Source organism: Lactuca serriola, chromosome 6 (genome assembly GCF_051521515.1).
Source record: "Lactuca serriola cultivar US96UC23 chromosome 6, Lser_US96UC23_V15, whole genome shotgun sequence".
Taxonomy (NCBI): domain Eukaryota; kingdom Viridiplantae; phylum Streptophyta; class Magnoliopsida; order Asterales; family Asteraceae; genus Lactuca; species Lactuca serriola.
In genome coordinates, this window is record NC_136413.1 from 36,698,083 (window position 1) to 36,720,101 (window position 22,019).

At 37.3% G+C, this 22,019-nt stretch overlaps 2 pseudogenes; both read right to left on the bottom strand.

The window, feature by feature from the left end:
• Positions 1-18,300: 18,300 nt before the first annotated feature.
• LOC145057556 (superoxide dismutase [Mn], mitochondrial-like) lies at positions 18,301-20,479 on the bottom strand (annotated as a pseudogene).
• LOC145057557 (bZIP transcription factor 11 pseudogene) lies at positions 19,222-19,987 on the bottom strand (annotated as a pseudogene).
• Positions 20,480-22,019: the final 1,540 nt, after the last annotated feature.

Genomic DNA, 22,019 nt, shown 5'->3' on the forward strand with positions numbered 1-22,019 from the left:
GTTACTTTGTATTTCATATTATACTTTTAATGAGAGGATGCGGTTGCCCTATCCTACCCGTTCGGCTAACGACCCTGCGTCGATCAAGCAAGCGGTGGGGGTGAGTGTACACCCATTAAGCGCCATTTTATAGGCTGCAACCTTATACCCACCTTATAGATCGGCTTCGTGAATGAGGCCTACTAACGGTAAGACTAGCATTTTAGTTGTACATATATATATATATATATATATATATATATATATATATATATATATATATATATATATATATTAATCTTGTAATAATATATTAGTATATGGTTGTATTTTAAACTTGTAAAATTCTAGGGTTTGAAATTTAAATTTCCTAAATTAAAAAAAAACTTTTAATCACAAAACATAAATTTCAAAACTTGAGGACAAGTTTTAAACATTTAAAACATGGAGGATCAAATAACAAATAATCTTTATTAACAATTAATTCCATAATTATCCATATTTGATTTATTTAAAGATTTCTTGCAAGATAATTACCAATTTAATCAAAATAATTAATTAATTATCACATAACGAAATTAAATATTTTATTAGTTGATAAATATCTTTAATTAGATCAAGATTATAGTCATATATATCAGAAAATTGGATTAAGGTTGATCTAATATGATAAAGGCAAGTTTCCATAAGATAAATATGAAAAAATCCCGAATCTGGCCCTTCCTGACGCTCGAACTCTTCGAGTTCCCAACTGGACTCGTCGAGTCAGGCCAACTCGTCGAGTCCACCATGGGACTCGTCGAGTTCATGACACAGAGACACAAAATTCGAATTTTGCAAAACAGATTCAAACAAAGAAGCAACAATTTAATAGAAACCAATCTAGGCTCTGATACCACTGATGGGTTTTAGCCATAAGAACTTTCCTATGTGCGCATGCAAAACCCTAATGCTTGGATCTAGGTTTCTCTAATTAAACATGCTTTGGATCCAATACTTCTAATGACTAATTAGGTATAAGAACAATACAAAATCAGATCTAGAAGTTTACCTTTGAACCTCTTGCTTGATCTTGTTGTCTTGGAGCTCTAGAGTCACAATCGTCACTCCTCTAATGGCTTACAAACACCAAATAGCAAGGAGGATGATTTGAGAGAGAGGAAAGGGAAGAAATTCGGCCAGGGGTTCTCTTCTTTAGATGAGATGCCGATTTCCCTTGCTCAAGGGATCTATTTATACTTGTAGACTCCTTAGGGTTTCACCTTTAAACCCTAGTTGGATAATCTTTCCTTAAAGCAATCCAAATCCTTACCTTAGATAAGCCTTGGACGATTTTGAGCTATCCTAAGCCCTAGAATCCATCCATCCCTTATCCCTTAAGGATTTACAGTCTAAAGTGTAACTATCAAACAATTGACAGTTTATACCCTCTTATTTAATTAATCTCTTTAAGTCACCAAATTAATACTAATTAATTTATGACTTATATTAATCAAATAACAATATTATTATTCCTTATATTATTCTCATAATATATTAATAATATATTATTCTCTCATAATAAATCATCCTATCAAGTTGCTATGGTAAAGGCAACCCAAAAGGACCATGCACAATCGGGTCAAATACTTGCCTAATATAGTTGCAGCCTTAGACACTATTCCAACAGGTTTAAGATGTTTAAATAGGGTGCAAACCCTAAAATTTAGGGTTTGCCCCTGCAGCATGTACACCATGCGTACTCCATGTACGCCCCGCGTATGTGGGTGATTCCTGCGATCAACAAAAGGGGTAGTACCCTAAGCATACTCATAGAGTATGCCCCACATACTAGATATCAACCAAAACATTATTTTTGCATTAAGGGCTAAGAAGGAAAATTACCAAAACTTGAATGCTACAATTGTCCCCCACTTGAATCGGACTTCGTCCTTGAAGTTCGCTGCCACAAATAACTATGGGTAGTGCTCCCTCATCTCGTCCTCTGGCTCCTAGGTCCATTCCCAACCCTTGTAATGCTGCCAATGAACTTTTACTAACTCAACAACCTTGTTCCTCAAGGTTTTCGTCTTGCGGTCGAGAATCGCCACCGGTCTCTTGATATAATTCAAGAAATCATCCACTTGAATATCCTTTAATGGGACCACCACGGAATCATCCACTAAACATTTCCACAACTGAGAGACATGGAACGTGCTATGTAACTGACTAAGCAACCCGGCCCACCCGGGTCAAAACCATAAAAGGACCAATGTAACTGGGGCCCAAATTGCCCCTCTTCATGAATCGGATGGCACCTTTCCAAGGAGACACCTTCAAGAGAACCATATCCCCAATTCGGAACTCTATATTTGATCGGTGCTTCTCAGCATAGCTCTTCTGCTGACTCTGAGTTGTTTGGACTCTATTCCAAACCTGCTGAATCAATTTCGTAGTCTTGAGTACCACTTTGGTACTCCCCATGAATCGCTGACCGACCTCACCCCAACATATTAGGGTCCTAAATTACCTCCCATTGTGCATCTCAAAAGGAGGTCGATCAATGTTGGCGTGATGACTATTGTTATACGAAAACTCCGCGAAAGGGAGATACATATCCTAACTCCCACAAAAATCCAAAACACACGCCTGAAGCATATACTATAAGGTCTGAATCGTCCACTCACTCAAACCGTTAGTCTATGGTGGAAGGTCGTACTAAAATGCATACAAGTACCCAGCTCGTCAGGGAACCTCTTCTAAAATCTGAAAGTAACTGAACGTCCATGTCTGAAACCACAGAAGTCGGTACCCCTTGTTGTGCCACAACCTCCCTTATGTATATCTCAGCCAACTTCTTAGCAGATATATTGTCCTGACTCAGGATAAAATGCATGCTCTTGGTCAATCGATCCACGATGACCCAAATCGAATCCACTTTGCGCGCGGTCCGAGGCAACTTCATAATGAAATCCATTGTAATATCCTCCCATTTCCAAACGGAAATGTCTAACGGCTGCATCTTTCCATGAGGCCGTTGATGCTCAGCCTTGATTTTCCTGTAAGTCAAGCACCTTTCCACATACCAAGCTATATCCCTCTTAATGCAGGGCCACCAATAATCAGGACGAAGATCCCTATACATCTTCGTCGCTCCAGGGTGAATGGAGAATCTTGAGTTGTGTGCCTCTTCCATCAAAACCTAACGCGCATCACCCAAATAAGGAACCCACACTCTCTGATGGATAGTTTATAACCATAACTATCATAATCGAAAGAAGCCACTTGACTCACTATGCGCTCACTCTTCTGGTGTTCTTCTTTCATAGCCTCGAGCTGAGCCTCTCGAATCTGCTCCAACAGTGGAGTAATTATGGTCATCCTCAAGCAAATATCCCTGATCGGAGCTGTGACCACTTTACGTCTAAGAGCATCGGCCACCACATTGGCCTTCCCCGGATGATAAAGGATCTCACAATGATAATGTGACATCCCCAAAATCTCAGCCAGAAAAGACCGATTTCATTTATGCTTTTTAAACATTTTCAGAGTAAATCCAATTGATTTTAAAAGAGATGCGGAATTTGTTCCCAAAAACAAAACATGATAAAATAGATATTTATCAAAACATTTCATATAGAAATATGATTTCATTTCATAATCAAAAGTCGGGATGTCATGTTCTGATACAGATCATAAATCATAAACGATAACATTACAAGTCATTCAACAAATATATACATATACAGACTTGTAAACAAAACAACTTGATGATTCGCCCATCTTAAGCTCTTGTGCCACTTCCTGTAATACAAATAAACTGAGTGGGTCAGGCTTGGGAGCCTGGTGAGCATATAGGGTTTTCAACCCACAATAAATAATTATATTTAATTTCACCAATCCACAATAAAACCCGATTACCCATTCCCGTTATCCTCACTTTACGTCCCTAAAATAACTTCTATTATAAGGAACCTAATTCAGGATTTTCATCGGGACGGACATTACTGCAGAGGGGCTTCCTCAACAATAAGTGCCCTAAAGGCAACCATGTGGGGGATATAGTACACCGGTGAACACGTCGTTCACAACACCTACGGGTAATGAGCCTGCTAGTGTTCCACAGGACAGTCTAGAATAGTCCGTGGTCGTCATCCATACTCTGCTGAATGACTAGAATAACACCAATAACACCGAGGCCTCTCATCTATTTATTTCACACCAATTATCTACCCATGTTCTACCCAACATATTAGTAGATAAAAATATACATTTTTATATATTGTTTAAAAACCTGTATAGCATGATTTAATCAATACATATTCCACATAACAGATGAGGCATACACACATAACATGTATTTCATAGAGAATATATCAGATCTATGAGATAAAAGAGAATGAATATACATTCACACATATAACTGCAAAATATATACACATAGCACGTATTTTATATAGAATACTTCCCGTATTCTCAAATACATTCAACAATTACTTGTATAATATCGTGTATTGAAAAGGGATTATACACTCACTTGATCGGAAGACGATCGGGCAGCACTACGGCTTGCAGAAGTAGTGTCTCTTCGTAGATCTGGAAGATCTTCACAAAAACCGGGCTCCTCGCGGGCAGAGCTTCGGCTCGGGAATAACGCTCTTCGGGATCTTCGGGGCTTCGGATCTCGCTTCGGGGCTCGGGAATATTATCGGGGATTCGGGGTTCAAACGGCACGCAAAACGAGGCAAAGGCTAGAGAGAGAAGGAAGAAATTGTAAAAAGAAAAGAGCTGCCTTCGGATCCCCTTTTATAGGAGCTGAACCCTCGCACGTACGTGGGGCGTACGAGGCTACGCGGGGCGTACGCCTCGGATCGTAAGCACTTGCGTCATCGGAGGTACTCGAGTGCTGACTTCGTCATCCTTCGCTGTACGCTGGGCGTACATCAGTACGCGGGGCGTACTTCGGATAGGCCGGCTGACTCCTCTTCGGATAATATCGGAGGTTTAATTAAAAATAAATATCTAATATTTAATAAACTTCAAAAATTCATATCTCCTTCATACGAACTCCGTTTTCGACGTTCTTTATATCCACGCGAAGGTGAGACTACGCTCTACAACCTTCGTTTAGACTCCGTTGGCTAATTTTGACTTTTATTTTTATTAATTATTTTTAGGAGGTCAGGACAGAAAATTTCGTTATAAATTCATAACTTCTTCGTCCGACGTCCGTTCTCGCCTAACTTTTCATCGTTTTGCTACTAACAACGAGATCTTCGATTCTCGTTTCGATTGTTTCGGCTAAAAACCGCTCGATCTCAAATCGAGTATTCGGGCTGCATACTGCCTAGTCGAAACTTCAGAAAATCATAACTTCCTCATACGAAGTCAGATTTGGGCGTTCTATATATATTCAGAAATCTCGTTTCAACTACTACAACATTATCCAAAGATATCGGGCATATCTAATACTTTAATTTTGACGCTTATTTTATTCTTAATTCATTAAATTATAATAATTAAGAAAATAAACACATAAATCACATAATTCACATAATTTACAAATAATACATTTTTATTATTTCAAATTGAGGTTACAAAGGTTAACCTAGACTATTACATTGCTAAAAATGGAAAGCCCAGAAACACGGGCGTTACAATTCTCCCCACATTAGAATGATTCCGTCCCCGGAATCACACACCAGCAAACAAATGCGGATAGCGACTCATCATGTCACTCTCCGTCTCCCAGGTGAGATTCGGCCCATTCGTGTGTTTCCATCGGACAAGCACTAACTCAACCATATTACATCGCAATTTCTTAGTCTTTCGGTCAACGATTGCCTCTGGTTCCTCAATCAATCTTTTGTTCTCATCGGTCCTCAACTCCGAAAGTGGAATTATGTCGGGAACATCTCCCGTGAACTTCCTCAAGTAACACACATGAAAAGTGTTATGAATTCCATTCAGTTCTTCTGGTAGTTCGAGCTTGTAAACTTGGTTCCCAATTCTCTGAAGAACTTTAAATGGTCCAATAAACCTTGGACTTAACTTTCCCCTTTTACCAAATCTTATAAGTCCCTTCCACGGCGAGACTTTAAGCAAAACCGAATCTCCAACTTCAAAAGTCATCAGTATTCGCTTTTTGTCAGCATAGCTCTTTTGACGGTCCTGAGCTGCTAACATTCTTTCCCTAATTATTCTCAACTTTTCAGCAGTTTGATGGACTATCTCCGGTCCCATAAACTGCTTTTCCCCAGCCTCAAGCCAACAAGACGGCGTACGACACTTCTGTCCATACAATGCTTGATAAGGTGCCATCTTAATGCTCGAGTGAAAACTATTATTATAGGAAAATTCTACCAAAGGTAAATGTTCATCCCAATTACCTAGGAATTCCAAGGTACACGCTCTCAGCATATCTTCAAGTGTTTGTATCGTCCGTTCGCTCTGACCATCAGTCTGTGGATGGTAAGCTGTACTTAAACACAACTTGGTACCCAATTCCTCTTGTAGACTTTTCCAAAACCTCGAGGTGAAACGGCTATCACGATTCGACATAATAGTTAGCGGAACACCGTGAAGCCTCACAATTTCCTTCACGTAAGAATTTGCAAGCTTCTCCATAGACCATTTCTCATTGGCTGCTATGAGATGCGCACTCTTAGTGAATCGATCAACGACCACCCAAATCATGTTGTGACCACTTTTTGTTCTGGGTAGTTTAGTGACAAAATCCATAGCAATGTCTTCCCACTTACCCATAGGCACAGGTAATGGTTCTAAACTCCCGTATGGTTTCTGATGTTGTGCCTTAACTCTTGCACAAGTCACACACTCGGCCACATACTTCGCAATGTCGAGCTTCATCGTCGGCCACCAATAATAGGGTTTCAGGTCCTTATACATCTTTGTGCTACCGGGATGAATCGAGTACATGGTTTTGTGAGCTTCTTCCATAAAAAGATCTATGAATCCTCCTGTCTTAGGTATCCAAATCCGATCTTGGAACACCTTCAGTCCGTGATTGTTTATACCGAACACCAACGTTTTGCCCAAACGTTCCTCCTTTCGGTCATTCTTCTTAGAAGCTTCGCTTTGAGCTTTCTTGATACTTTCCAAAATAGTCGAGACAACTTCAATTCTCAACGCTTTTGGCCTTCTCCTTTCAAGATTGACTTTCCGACTGAGAGCATCAGCAACAACATTGGCTTTACCGAGGTGGTAAAGTATCTCACAGTCGTAGTCTTTAAGTAACTCTAGCCAGCGTCGTTGTCTCATATTCAATTCCTTTTGACTAAAGAGATATTGGAGACTCTTATGATCAGTGAAAAGTTTGCACTTCATGCCATAGAGGTAATGCCTCCATATTTTCAGTGCGAAAACTACCGCTGCCAACTCCAAATCATGAGTCGGGTAGTTCTTTTCATGCTCTTTCAATTGTCAAGACGCATATGCGATCACCTTATCCCTTTGGGTCAAAACGCAACCCAATCCAACCCCAGACGCATCACTATAAACAGCGAAGTCTTCAACCCCATCGGGTAGAGAAAGTATCGGTGCCTCGCATAGTTTCTTCTTTAGCTTCTCGAATGCTTCTTTATGCTTATCACTCCAAGCATAAGTAGCTCCTTTATGGGTCAAAGTTGTTAATGGACTAGCGATTGAAGAAAAGCCTTGGATAAACCTTCGGTAATATCCGGCTAATCCTAAAAAGCTTCGGATCTCCGTGGGAATTTTCGGTTGTTCCCACTTCATTACAGCTTCAATCTTTGCTGGATCAACCATTATCCCATCTTGGTTGACCACGTGACCCAAGAATTGGACTTCACGAATCCAAAAATCACACTTAGAGAACTTTGCATACAACTTCTCCTTCTTCAAGACTTCTAACACTTCTCGCAAGTGTCTGCCATGCTCCTCTTGGCTTTTCGAGTAAATCAGAATGTCATCTATGAAAACTATCACAAATTTATCTAGGAACGGATTACAAACTCTGTTCATTAAATCCATGAATGCTGCTGGAGCATTGGTTAGTCCAAACGACATAACCAAAAACTCGTAGTGTCCATATCACGTTCTGAATGCAGTCTTCTCTATATCCTGCTCTCTTACTTTCAGCTGATGATATCCTGACCTCAGGACGATCTTTGAAAAATAACTTGAACCTTGTAGTTGATCGAATAGGTCATCAATCCTTGGCAACGGATATCTATTCTTTATTGTTGCCTTATTCAGCTCTCGGTAATCAATACACATCCTCATGCTTCCATCTTTCTTCTTTACGAATAACACCGGAGCTCCCCAGGGTGAGGAACTAGGTCTTATGAAACCTTTGTCCAATAACTCTTGAAGTTGCATCATTAGCTCCTTCATCTCCGTCAGTGCTAATCGATAAGGTGCTTTTGCAATTGGCATTGTTCCAGGCAACAAGTCGATACGAAATTCTACTTGTCGATCGGGTGGTAATCCAGGAAGATCTTCTGGAAATACTTCCGGATAATCACACACAACAAGAATGTTTTGTATCACCTTCTTTTCCTTCTTAGCATCGATCACGAATGCTAAGTGTGATGTACACCCCTTGGTCAAACATTTTCTGGCTTTCATTAGAGAAATGATTCCAGAATTTACTCTGCGTTTATCTCCGTACACCATAAACGATTCCTTTCTAGGCGGGTTCACTTTCACTATTTTCTTCTTGCATAAAATTTCGGCATCATTGGCGCTAAGCCAATCCATTCCCAAAACGATGTCGAAACCATTAAGTTCAATAGGCAATAATTCCTCGTGGAACTTATTCCCATTCAGATCAATTAAGATGTTTTTCATACGATGGCTAACAGGTACAAACTTGCCACTAGCAACTTCGACTAATAAGGCATTATCTAGTCTATCAACAGGCAAAGCTAGTTTTCTACCAAATTCATGCGATATAAAGGAGTAGTTGGCTCCAGAATCAAATAAAATTTGGGCAGGCAATTTGTTAACGAGAAAGGTACCTGAAGCGACATCAGCTTCATCTTTAGCAGCTTCCAGTGTCATCTGGAATGCTCTCGCCTTTGCCTTTGGCGGAATGTTGGGTCTTGCTGCTTCCTTCTTTTTCGGACAATCCCTTGAGATGTGACCCTCCTCACCACAACCATAACAAACATTCTTGGTGAAGGTGCATTCATTGGCATAATGCCCTGGTTTTCCACATTTGAAGCATGTGGTTTCCCCGCCACACTTCCCATGATGCTTTTTCTTACACTTGTCGCACCATTTCGCCTCTACCTTTCCTCCACTTCCTCTCGAACCAGATTTCGAGAATTTACTTTTCTTGCTGGACCCTAAAAATCCATCGATTTTCCTCTTTTCACCAACCTCTGAGCTTTCCAAACCCTTTTCCCTGATCTGGGTCTCAACATTTCTAGCAGCCCAGATGGCGGCTTTCAATGTGGTTGCTTGTTTAACCATTGGACCATAGTCCGCTGGTAGTCCAAGGGAAAACTTGTTAACCTTAGAGAGTTCTGTAGGCACCAAATATGGGATAAACTTCATCTTTTTTGTGAAACCTGCAGCGTATTCAGTAACGCTCAATTTCCCTTTCTTCAAATTCTGAAACCCATTACTGATTTCCAGAAGGTCTTGCTCGGAGCAGTATTGCAGTTTTAGTTGTTCCACAAAGTCTTCCCAAGACATTTTGCTTGCTTCTCCCTTGGGCATAGAGTCAGCTAACAACTTCCACCAACTCAACACGCCAGATTTTAGCAGAGGGATCGCAAGTGCGGTCTTCTGCCTGTTGCTGCATTCGCAACTTTCAAACATAGTCTCCATTTCGGAGACCCAGTCCATAACTTGCACCGGCGTCGGGCTTCCGGATAGACATGGTGGTTTGGACGCCATGAAATCCTTGTACTTACACCCACGCCCATCATTTCATCCATCCTGGCTATTGCGCCTAACCACGGGTGGGTTGTCTTGACCAATGATCCCACTAAAGTTTTCTCCTTCAAACTGCCCTCCATTCTCCTCGGGCTCTTCCACTTGAATTGACGGTTCTTCACGATTCTGCCTAAGCAGGCATCTTGTTTCTTCCATCTGATGATCCAACATCGTTTGAATCATCATTTGTACACCAGCCATTGTTATCGGCTCAGGTGCAGCAGCTACAACAGGTATTTGTTGAATTACAGGTGATTGATTCCTGTTTTCATCAGCATTTCCAACTCCGCTTCTTGTTCTCACCATTTTTGATCTATACACCGAATAATGTGAAATTTAGATCTTCATTCACGACAGATATTCAAATCATCCTTATTACTCCAAACGATTACATGCTAGTTCTAATATCGTATACATACGCTTAGAATCCTAAACACATAAACCTTCAGATCCGGTTGGCAACAAACCGTAGATCCGAACAATTAATATCATGTATGGCAACATATAACATTTAGCACATAAAAGAATTTTAGGCAACTCTCCTAAAATAAACTAGTGCTCGTGTCTAAATTTATCAGACACACATCTCCCAATCTCCACTTAGCATACTAAGTTTAAGTCTAGAAATCCTACAAATTCCTAGTTCGCTTAAACTAATGCTCTGATACCAACTGTGACATCCCCAAAATCTCGGCCAGAAAAGACCGATTTCATTTATGATTTTTAAACATTTTCAGAGTAAATCCTTTTAATTTTAAAAGAGATGCGGAATTTGTTCCCAAAAACAAAACATGATCAAATAGATATTTATCAAAACATTTCATATAGAAATATGATTTCATTTCATAATCAAAGTCGGGATATCATGTTCCGATACAGATCATAAAACATAAACGATAACATTACAAGTCATTCAACAAATATATACATATACAGACTTGTAAACAAAACAACTTGATGATTCGCCCATCTTAAGCTCTTGCGCCACTTCCTGTAATACAAATAAACTGAGTGGGTCAGGCTTGGGAGCCTGGTGAGCATATATGGTTTTCAACCCACAATAAATAATTATATTTAATTTCACCAATCCACAATAAAACCCGATTACCCATTCCCGTTATCCTCACTTTACGTCCCTAAAATAACTTCTATTATAAGGAACCTAATTCAGGATTTTCATCAGGACGGACATTACTGCAGAGGGGCTTCCTCAACAATAAGTGCCCTAAAGGCAACCATATGGGGGATAGAGTACACCGGTGAACACGTCGTTCACAACACCTACAGGTAATGAACCTGCTAGTGTTCCACAGGACAGTCTAGAATAGTCCGTGGTCGTCATCCATACTCTGCTGAATGACTAGAATAACACCAATAACACTGAGGCCTCTCATCTGTTTATTTCACACCAATTATCTACCCATTTTCTACCCAACATATTAGTAGATAAAAATATACATTTTTATACATTGTTTAAAAACCTGTATAGCATGATTTAATCAATACATATTCCACATAACAGATGAGGCATACACACATAACACATATTTCATAGAGAATATATCAAATCTATGAGATAAAAGAGAATGAATATACATTCACACATATAACTGCAAAATATATACACATAGCACGTATTTTATATAGAATACTTCCCGTATTCTCAAATACATTCAACAATTACTTGTATAATATCGTGTATTGAAAAGGGATTATACACTCACTTGATCGGAAGACGATCGGGCAGCACTACGGCTTGCAGAAGTAGTGTGTCTTCGTAGATCTGGAAGATCTTCACAAAAACCGGGCTCCTCGCGGGCAGAGCTTCGGCTCGGGAATAACGCTCTTCGGGATCTTCGGGGCTTTGGATCTCGCTTCGGGGCTCGGGAATATTACCGGGGCTTCGGGGTTCAAACGGCACGCAAAACGAGGCAAAGGCTAGAGAGAGAAGGAAGAAATTGTAAAAAGAAAAGAGCTGCCTTCGGATCCCCTTTTATAGGAGCTGAACCCTCGCACGTACGCGGGGCGTACGAGGCTACGCGGGGCGTACGCCTCGGATCGTAAGCACTTGCGTCATCGGAGGTACTCGAGTGCTGACTTCGTCATCCTTCGCTGTACGCTGGGCGTACATCAGTACGCGGGGCGTACTTCGGATAGGCCGGCTGACTCCTCTTCGGATAATATCGGAGGTTTAATTAAAAATAAATATTAAATATTTAATAAACTTCAAAAATTCATATCTCCTTCATACGAACTCCGTTTTCGACGTTCTTTATATCCACGCGAAGGTGAGACTACGCTCTACAACTTTCGTTTAGACTCCGTTGGCTAATTTTGACTTTTATTTTTATTAATTATTTTTAGGAGGTCAGGACAGAAAATTTCGTTATAAATTCATAACTTCTTCGTCCGACGTCCGTTCTCGCCTAACTTTTCATCGTTTCGCTACTAACAACGAGATCTTCGATTCTCGTTTAGATTGTTTCGGCTAAAAACCGCTCGATCTCAAATCGAGTATTCGGGCTGCATACTGCCTAGTCGAAACTTCAGAAAATCATAACTTCCTCATACGAAGTCAGATTTGGGCGTTCTATATATATTCGGAAACCTCGTTTCAACTACTACAACATTATCCAAAGATATCGGGCATATCTAATACTTTAATTTTGATGCATATTTTATTCTTAATTCATTAAATTATAATAATTAAGAAAATAAACACATAAATCACATAACTCACATAATTTACGAATAATACATTTTTATTATTTCAAATTGAGGTTACAAAGGTTAACCTAGACTATTACATTGCTAAAAATGGCAGGCCCAGAAACACGGGCACTACAGATAATCCTTCACCACATCCAACCATCGGCACTGTCTCATGTTCAAATTTGGCTGATCCATCAAGTAACTCAAGGTCTTGTCATCTGTGTAAATAGTACAACGGAACCCATAGAGGTAATGTCGCCAAATCTTGAGGCGAAAACCACAACCCCTAACTCTAAATCATGTGTCGGATAATTCGCCTCATGACGCTTCAGCTGCCTCAAAATGTAAGCGATCACACGACCACACTGCATCATAACTGTACCAAATCTCGAGATCGAAACATCACGATAAACCACAAAATACTCAACACCCTCAGGCAGGGTTAAAATCAACGTCTCATCAATCTCTGCTAGAGGTCTCAAAAGTTGCCTACTGCTTAGGCCCCCAATGAAGAGTGACCACCTTGTTCATCAACTGAGTCTGAGGAACTGCTATTTTGGAGAAATCCTAAATGAACTTCCGATAGTAGCCTGTCAACCCAAGGAAGCTTCAAATCTCAGATGGAGACCTCGGAACCTCCTACCTCATCACGGCCTCGACCTTGGCCGGATCAACCAGAATATTGTTCTGGTTGACAAGGTGCCCCAGAAACTGCACCTCATGCAACCAGAATTCACATTTAGAGAACTTTGCATAAAGTCTTTCCCTCCTCAAAGTGTCCAATACTTCTCTCAAGTGTTCCTCATGTAGCTCCTGGGTCTTGGAATAGAACAAGATATCATCAATGAATACAATCATAAACCGATCCAACATCAGCATGTGTATGCGGGTCATGAGGTCCAGAACTTTGCCGATTTCTATTCTCATCCACTCGATTTTTGGGTGAGTTTTCTTCAATTGATTGTGATTTTGCTCGATTTTTGGGTGAGTTTTCTTCAATTGATTGTGATTTTGCTAAATACATAAACTTGCTGCCATCAATCATCAGTTCTTTTTTCTTAATATGTGTAATTGATTATTGTGATTTGTTGTACTTGTAGGAACGAAAGACGCGTGTGGTTTCTCGATTTCTGATTCTTTTCTCATCTTCTGCTCTTCAACTAATTAGGGTAAGTTCTATTTTACTTCAAGTGATTTTTTTTAATTTTTGTTTGAACACCAAACCTCCTGCATCAATCTATCACCTCTAAACTAGCAAGTTAGAATTTCTTTACCCCATTTAGGAAAAAGCTGAATCTGTTCATTGTTTTCAAATTAACGTTTGTGTTGATTCATGCTTTGTGTTAAAGTTCAAGATTTGATCTTTAGGTTTCTTTAAATCAAACAATAGTGTTGTGAGGATGGACATTGCTTAGTTTGATAAGTATGATATTTCAATCCATCCGAAAATTGTGATCCAACATATGAATCTTGCTTACTTTGAAATGTTAGAAGGCCTTATCTAATATAATCCTGTTGGGATTTGGCAAATAACATTTGAAAAAAAAATATGTTTTGTGTCACTTGTGTGATCTTTAAAACTAATTAATACACTTGGTTTGTATATACAGTGCTGGTTGAAGAAACAGAAGGATCCTATGGTTTGAGCATCAAATTCTGCTGTTTGGTATATGAGATTTATGGTTTACTTCAGGTATAGTTTCTGATTACTATGGTTTGTTTATGATACAAATTTGTGAATTACTTTTCTAAAGGTTTGTTCTTGTTTCTATGATGTGAACCAGGACTTGGATGAATTAGCAATTTTAAGTATTGAAAGTGATTTTTTTTAAAAATATTGATTATTGTAAAATAAGAGATGCTTTTTCAAAAAATGCATGAAGACATCGTTTTAGGTGATTTTTTGTATATTTTGTTTGTATTATTTGTTTGATTATAAAAATTATTGCATTTTTTATATTAGAAATTACTACATTTGTTTGATTATATGTTTTTGTTATTGTACGGTACACATATAAGGGCATAATTTTTTTATCTCGCCCCGGATAGTAAAAAACAATGGAGCGGCCCTGGAGCTTACGGTTTGGGTTGGATGGTTTATGCCTTCCTAAATGTCTCATGAAGTTTTGTAGGTCATTAATACATTTAAGACCAGAAGTCATTAATAAAATAAGATGTGACAAAGTATTAATATATGTTTTAGCACTTATTTCAGCCATTGAACTCATTACGAATGTCTATAAAATGTTTGGAAGGAAACACAACAACGTACATTAAACATAAACCCACCGATCGAGTATTAGATGGGTCGTGTATATGCCTAGGAATATTTCATACAGATGTTAAACCATTATTAATAACATCCTTAATAATTACCTAATGCTATAAAATGATTGAGATCATTTGACTCACTACTAGAAAAAGGCCTTTTACGACGCTCATTGCGCGTCGTAAAACGCTCAGACGACGCGCAAATGCGTGTCAAGGAAGGCCCTGTCATAAAGAGAGACGACGCGCTTTTGCGTGTCGTCTATAGACGACGCGCATTTACGACGCGCATTTACGACGCGCGGTTACGACACGCAATGCGTATCAAGGAAGGCCCTGTCATAAAGGAAGACGACACGCATTCGCGTGTCGTAACCTTACGACGCGCGTGATAATGACACGCAATGCGTATCAAGAAAGCCCCTGTCAAGAAAGGTCATGTCATAAATGAAGATGACATACATTTTTGCGTATCGTAAATTTAAATGTTTAAAAAAAATAAATTTATATATTTATTAATTTTTAAATTAAATTTTCATTTAATTTCTTATAATAGAAATAAAATACCATATACAAAAAATACAATCCATTGCATAATATAAAATAAATTGCACAAATTATAATGTCATACAAAGAATCATTCAAATGTTAAACAAAAATAATACATTGCTAATATGTGTTATACATTCCTATAAAACTAACAAATAATCATACAACTCTGTTTCTTACTGGAAAGGAATGCCAAACATGATTAAAAATATCACTTAATCTTTGATTAATCACCTGCTTAAGTAGAATGATGTTGTTGAGAAGGTTACCTAGCAACAGAGAAAAACAAAACACCTCTCCCACAATCACAACATCATTTACAGAAAAAGGGTTGTCAATTACTTTCATTAAGACTTTCATTCAATCACAAAAATATTAAGTAAAAGGGTGAAAAAAATAACTTACTTTTGATAAGTTGATCTCCCTTAGAGCAAACACAGGTAAACCATTGAACAAGACCCTCGGGCCTTCTTCTAATGTAAACACAATGCTCGTCTGCAAAATTGAGGCGATAAAATATTAAAAGTTTAAACGCAAGAATTAGCAACTAGTTTCATTTACCTATCCATAGTTTCAGTTTATAGTTTATTTCTTTTCATTCTCCTTCTGTTACGAATCTTCTTCTCCTTTTACTACTTTTTTTTAAGATTTGAGTTTCATATATCATCTTACTTTCATTATGTATACATAGTATCTGTTTTCTATGGTATCTATTTCGTGAGAAGGAGATAGCATACAACAGAAGTGTGGTATCTGTTTTTTGTTTCATTTGTTTTTGTTTTTTCATAAAGTATAAAGAAAAAGGCATATTTGTCCTTTTCCCTTTAAAGAAATAATGTTAGGTATCCTTGAATTTTTTAGCATAATTGATGTAATGGTGATTTTATAAATCTAAATCATACTTTTCGGTTGTAACAGTTTTTTTTAAAACTTTTTGAACATAATGTTTAAATGAAAAACTTAAAGTTTCTGTTAAAACTGTATTGAATGTAATCAACATTACAACAATTATTATAAAAAAATGCAAAAAAAAAAAAAAATCACTGTGATTACTTCTTTAGACTTTGATTTATACAAAGGGACCAAATTTCATTAAATTTTATTAACACATGGGCCATTATGTAATTTTTTAAAACAAATGTACTGCTTTGAAAATTTAGTTACACAGGGGCTATTATGTCAATTGAATAACATAAGGATCAAATTTCAATTAATTTATTAAGACATGAGTTGTTTTGTAAATTGGTTAACAGAGGGAGCATTTATGTAATTTTTAGCAAAAATTATATTACTTTCAATCATAAGGATCAGATTTCAATTAATTTAATTACTTTTTTATCTTTAAATAATTATCAAAAATTATATTACTTTGAATCATAAATACTTTTACAACCTTTTTTTAACACGATAAATTATTATTATTAAATTTTAGTTTACAAAATTTATGTTTCATCGTATAATCATTTTAATACCCTCCTCCCTCCCCCTATGTGCTATTTAGTGTACAAATTCTTTGACAAAAAAATGATTAAAATGGCCGGATCGGGAAAAATGAAAAAAACAGAATTTTTTTTATCTGGGCAAAAAGTAATTTTGAAGTTTTATTCAAAACAAACACAAAATAAGGTATCTTTTAGATTAACCCTATAATTTAATTAACATTAGTTTTAAATTTTTTTGTGGTGTCCACACGTTATAACCTAGTATAATAATAAAGAAAAAAAGTTGAGAAGAACTTACAGCTTCTACCATCAAACAATGAGTCAGCACTAGCTTCAATTACTTGATATGTTCCAGCAATAATGTCCATAATAAGTGTAGCCATTTGGGACATGAGGACCATAGGGTAAACTCCCAATTCCGTCAGTTCTCTGGCTCTTTTCACAGTTTCAGCTGTGTTTGATAACATTGCTAACTCCAGAACAAAAAACAATAATTATCCTGTTAAAACTTATAAATTATAAAACATCATATAAAAGTCAAGTGTTTTTTTATATAAATAGAAACAATATTATAAGTTATAACAATAATAATGTAAGCTTATGGATTGGTTTGTAGCCCATCTTTCATAATAATGAGTGTATCTTTCTAAAGAGTTTTTAGCCATTTCTCTTCGTTTCTCTGTGTCATCATACTGCAGACAACAAAATACACAATATTTATTATTTAATAACTTCAAATGTGTAAAAGATTTATTAAATAATATAAATAAATCTTAATTTATCACTGCTCCCTCTTTTTATGAAAAACATATTTCACAAGATTTTTATGAAAAATACATTGGAAAATACATAAATAAATAAATAAATAATAAACTTACCAGCGGAATCCAAATTTGCAAGGCGGAGTTCATGTAATATGCATACAGTTGGTAAGCCATCCAAATACTGGGGTGCATGATGCAAGGCCTGGCTTATGGGTCCCAAAACCTATGACAAATGAGGGTATGTAAGTGTAAATATGGATGTGGGATCTGATGCAAGACTATGACCCTTTTCTTTGCATATAACAAGTACCTTTAAAGATGAACGTTCACCAGAAAGTAAAGCAAGATTTGCGAGACCCATCATAAATTCTGGAAGCTGCACAAAAAATCGTGTTTTAAGTACAATTCTTCACAAAGTCATTAGAGAGAGAGAGAGAGAGAGAGAGAGAGAGAGAGAATGTATAGGTAGTATTTGAACAACTCTTAAACAGAAATCATAAGCTTCATCTGCACAAAGGAATGTTAGTTATTGACTGAAACTCAATGATTCAATGGATTCTAATCAGAAAAATCCAATGTGTAACAGGAAAACTGGTTTCATACACAGTATGTTCTTATCCCACGGGTAAAATAGGGTTTCTTTATTGCATCCTTTAAATCTTAACAAACTTGCAACTCTTTTAAGGGCACTCTTTCTCATATACCTCACTTGCATATTTCCAGTTGATCACCTTCCAGATGTTCTTTAAGTAATCGGGCCTGACATTTTTATACTGCAAATTGTACAAAAACACATATATAAGTTGAAATGTGTACAATTTGTATACCATACAAAAATGAAATTTGTTTAAATGCATGCTCCGAAACTTCTATGCCAAGCAGAGGAACCAAACTTGGACCTTTTGTAACCAGTGGGTCCTACAACAGAGATTCATATTTCAATAATTTGAATTCTGAAGTTTAATAGGGATACTAATTTGTTTGAATAAAACTAGTGATAACTTACCTGGTTTGATGTGGTTTCAACCACAAGCCTCTTCAACTCTATGTCAACAACAAGCCGCTGCCAAAATATATCATAAGTTTAAAATAACAAAAAAAAAAGTTGAAAGAAAAAACCAAAATGACAAAATAAAGATTAAGGAACATACCACCCATCCAGAACCTTGCACAGCAGCGCCTTTTGCGTTCTTTTTAGCAATCAATTTTTCCACAGAACTAAAGCTCTGGTTGATAGTCGAGCCCAAAGAACCATGTGGTGGCTCGCCACCTCCTTCCTACAATAAGGTTTTAGGGTTTCAGTTTTGGTCAAATTATAGTGCTCGGAAGTCAGAATTATCATCTAAATCAGAAGAAGAAGTCAAGAAACTAACACTGGTGGGAGTGAGATTCTTCTAGAAAATTAAGTGATTTACATGACCTGCTCAGAGACATAAGGGTAGATTAGATATCTGTGGTTGTATGAATATTATTATCCTCCTAGCATCAAATTTGTCCTAAATGTGTTGTTCAGTTGTTTCATTTTAACCTATTTAGGACTTGAAGAGGAAGTTTCCAATCGAATTATAGTGTTTAACCTTGCAAGAAAGACCCATTACAAGAAAGACCCATTACAATCATAGCTCTTTGTACCCATAAATCATCACATAAATCTTCATCTTCCTTTGTTCACAAATCTTTATTCCACCCACCCCACCCCACCCCACCCTAACACACCCAAGCTATCACCAAATCTGAATTTTTTTTCAATACTTTTAGGAGATTTACATCTGACTCAGTACTGAATCATGTCTGCTGAAGCCATAATAGGCTGGTTTGCATAAAGGTAACTCAGTGAGTTATTCATGAACTCGTCGACAAACTCAGTGCCACCTCCGCTGCCGTATTGCTCGTCCTCAAACCTACAACCGGTGTCGACAGGTTGGTACATAAAAGCGATCATCTCGTTCAGAGACTGTAGCCGGTGGCTCAGCTCTGCCACCTGAGCTCTTAGAACAGAGTTCTCCGCCTCCACGCTTATGTAATGCTGGGTGGTGATACTGACGCTTGATATGATCTGGTTGTTCTCATTTCTGAGTTGATTCAGCTGACTCTTGAGATCATCCAGATGCTTTTGCTTCCTCTTTCTAGATCTCCTTGCAGATTCACGATTCGAAATCATTCTCTTCTTCCTCCTCTGATCCATCAATTGCTGAAGATCTTCATCAGACCCCGAGTTCTGAATTGAGTATGAACCACCTGATGATGTTGTCGTACCACTAGAGGAAGCCATTAGAATACCTTCAAGTTTGAAATTGCAGATTCGAAGAGAGAAAATGAAGATTTTAAACAGAACCCAGATGGTAATAGAGCTTCAAATTGATTATTATTATTACTATTTAGATTTATCTATCTATTAAATATATATATATATATATGTATATATATATATATATATATATATATATATATATATATATATATATATATATATATATATATAAGATATAGATGTAAATTCGTACATAACGCTTCTAGCAAGTATTCAACCAAAAACACTGAAATCGACAAGATAGGAAATTATAGTGTTTAACCTTCGCCATTGAACTTAATAGTGCTCTGAAATTTGACAACAGTTGAAGCATCTCCCTTGGTGATAGCATCATCGAGCTGCTCGATAGCTTTATTGTAGTTGGTTATGTAAGTCCGGTGGTGTTTCTGGTGATGGAGCTGCATAATCTCTCCGCTAATCGCCGACTCCAGTGCGCCATAATCGTAGGAAAGATCGGGAAGCGTGAACGTCTGCAATCCACACACATGTTGCTAAAACTTTGATATCGCACCTAGGGTTTTAGCAGTCGCGAGGGTTCGTAGAGCCATGTGTTCCAAAAACAGATGGAGAAGAAGGGAATAATCTTTGTACCTGATTTAGGGAATAAAAGAATATTTAGAGATTGAATGTAAGAGAAAGAAATCCAGGGCATATACATGAAGAAGAAGAGAACAATCTTCGAACCTGATGCCTCCTCCGCTTTTGCTTTCCTTCTCTTGATGTTTCCGATTATACCTTGAACCTCTGACTTTCAATCCCAAATCTGACTTATAACCATCGATTTCTGATCTTCAACCTCTAATTCGAGTCATATAGTTTCGAATCTCAGAAAATTTACCTTGCTACCTCTTATTTTTGATGAAAGAGGAGACTCAAATCTGAGAGAAAAATGAGGAATCGATAATTAGGGCAAGAGGGAAAGAAGAAAAAAAGGAAGGCGGGGTTTTTAATGTTTTAGGATTTCATTTTTTCATTTTCCCCCCTGATTATTAAAGGATGGAATGCGTTCCCCCTGATTATTAAAGGATAGAACGCGCGTTCAAATTAAATTTATAAAGCGACATCCTTAGACGACACGCGTCTTATTATAGGTGCCCTCCGTGTTTTTTTGTTTTTGTTTTTTGGACACTAATTTAAGGGCACGCAATAATGCGCGACCTAAATTCTTAAATTTTTTGAAGAGATGACTCTTTTTTAATGTCGCTCTCTAATGCGTAACATAAATCAAAGAGCGTCGTGTTTTGCACGTCGTAAAAGGCTGTTTTTCTAGTAGTGACTTGAGTTATAAACGATGTTTAGTGCTTAATTGTATAATTAATCCTTGATAAATGGTTCATTCATTAATTGTAGGTGCTCAAAAAATGTACGTTTATGCAACACTACAAGAGAAGTAACATACTTAGAGAAATGTAGAAAGGAAAAGGTAAGTTAATACCATGAAATATGAATACATGTTCTTATCACTACTCTTTAATATTTGTTTTGAATTAATTTATAGCATGGTGTACTTGCTTACTAAGTATGATGTTGCATCGACGAAATATATTTGGAAGTGTTTTTATTTGGTGAAGATAATATATTTTATTGAAAGTTTGTCTAAGCATCCTACTTGTAATCACTTAAGATGGGTCGACTTAAGAGTTTCACAGGCACTTCTGGAAATAATTTCTGTTTCGCCTCCATGGTGGTTTTCATTCTACGTGGATGGCTAATTTAATATGCTTAAGGTATAATTCGAAAACTCATTCTATGGTTTCATGAGATATGGTCACATGTTTCCAAAATGTCGGCTTCATGTAGGTGCCTCTAAACGGGTGTTGGGTGCTACTGCCTTATTTATATCTTTGTACCATCATGATCCCTACTAGAAAGAAAATTGTATTGAGTGTAGAAAACTTGGAGTGGGAACTCTACAAGCATGTGTATTGCATTATTGGTTTGATTTTAAATTTGATATTAGTAATGATTCTTGTCCACACATAACTTATATGTAAGTAATTTTTAAAGTATGTTTTAGAGTTTGACTTTGGAGTTGGATTATTGTCAAATTTTATTACACTCAAAAGTCTAACTTCAAGTTTACTCACT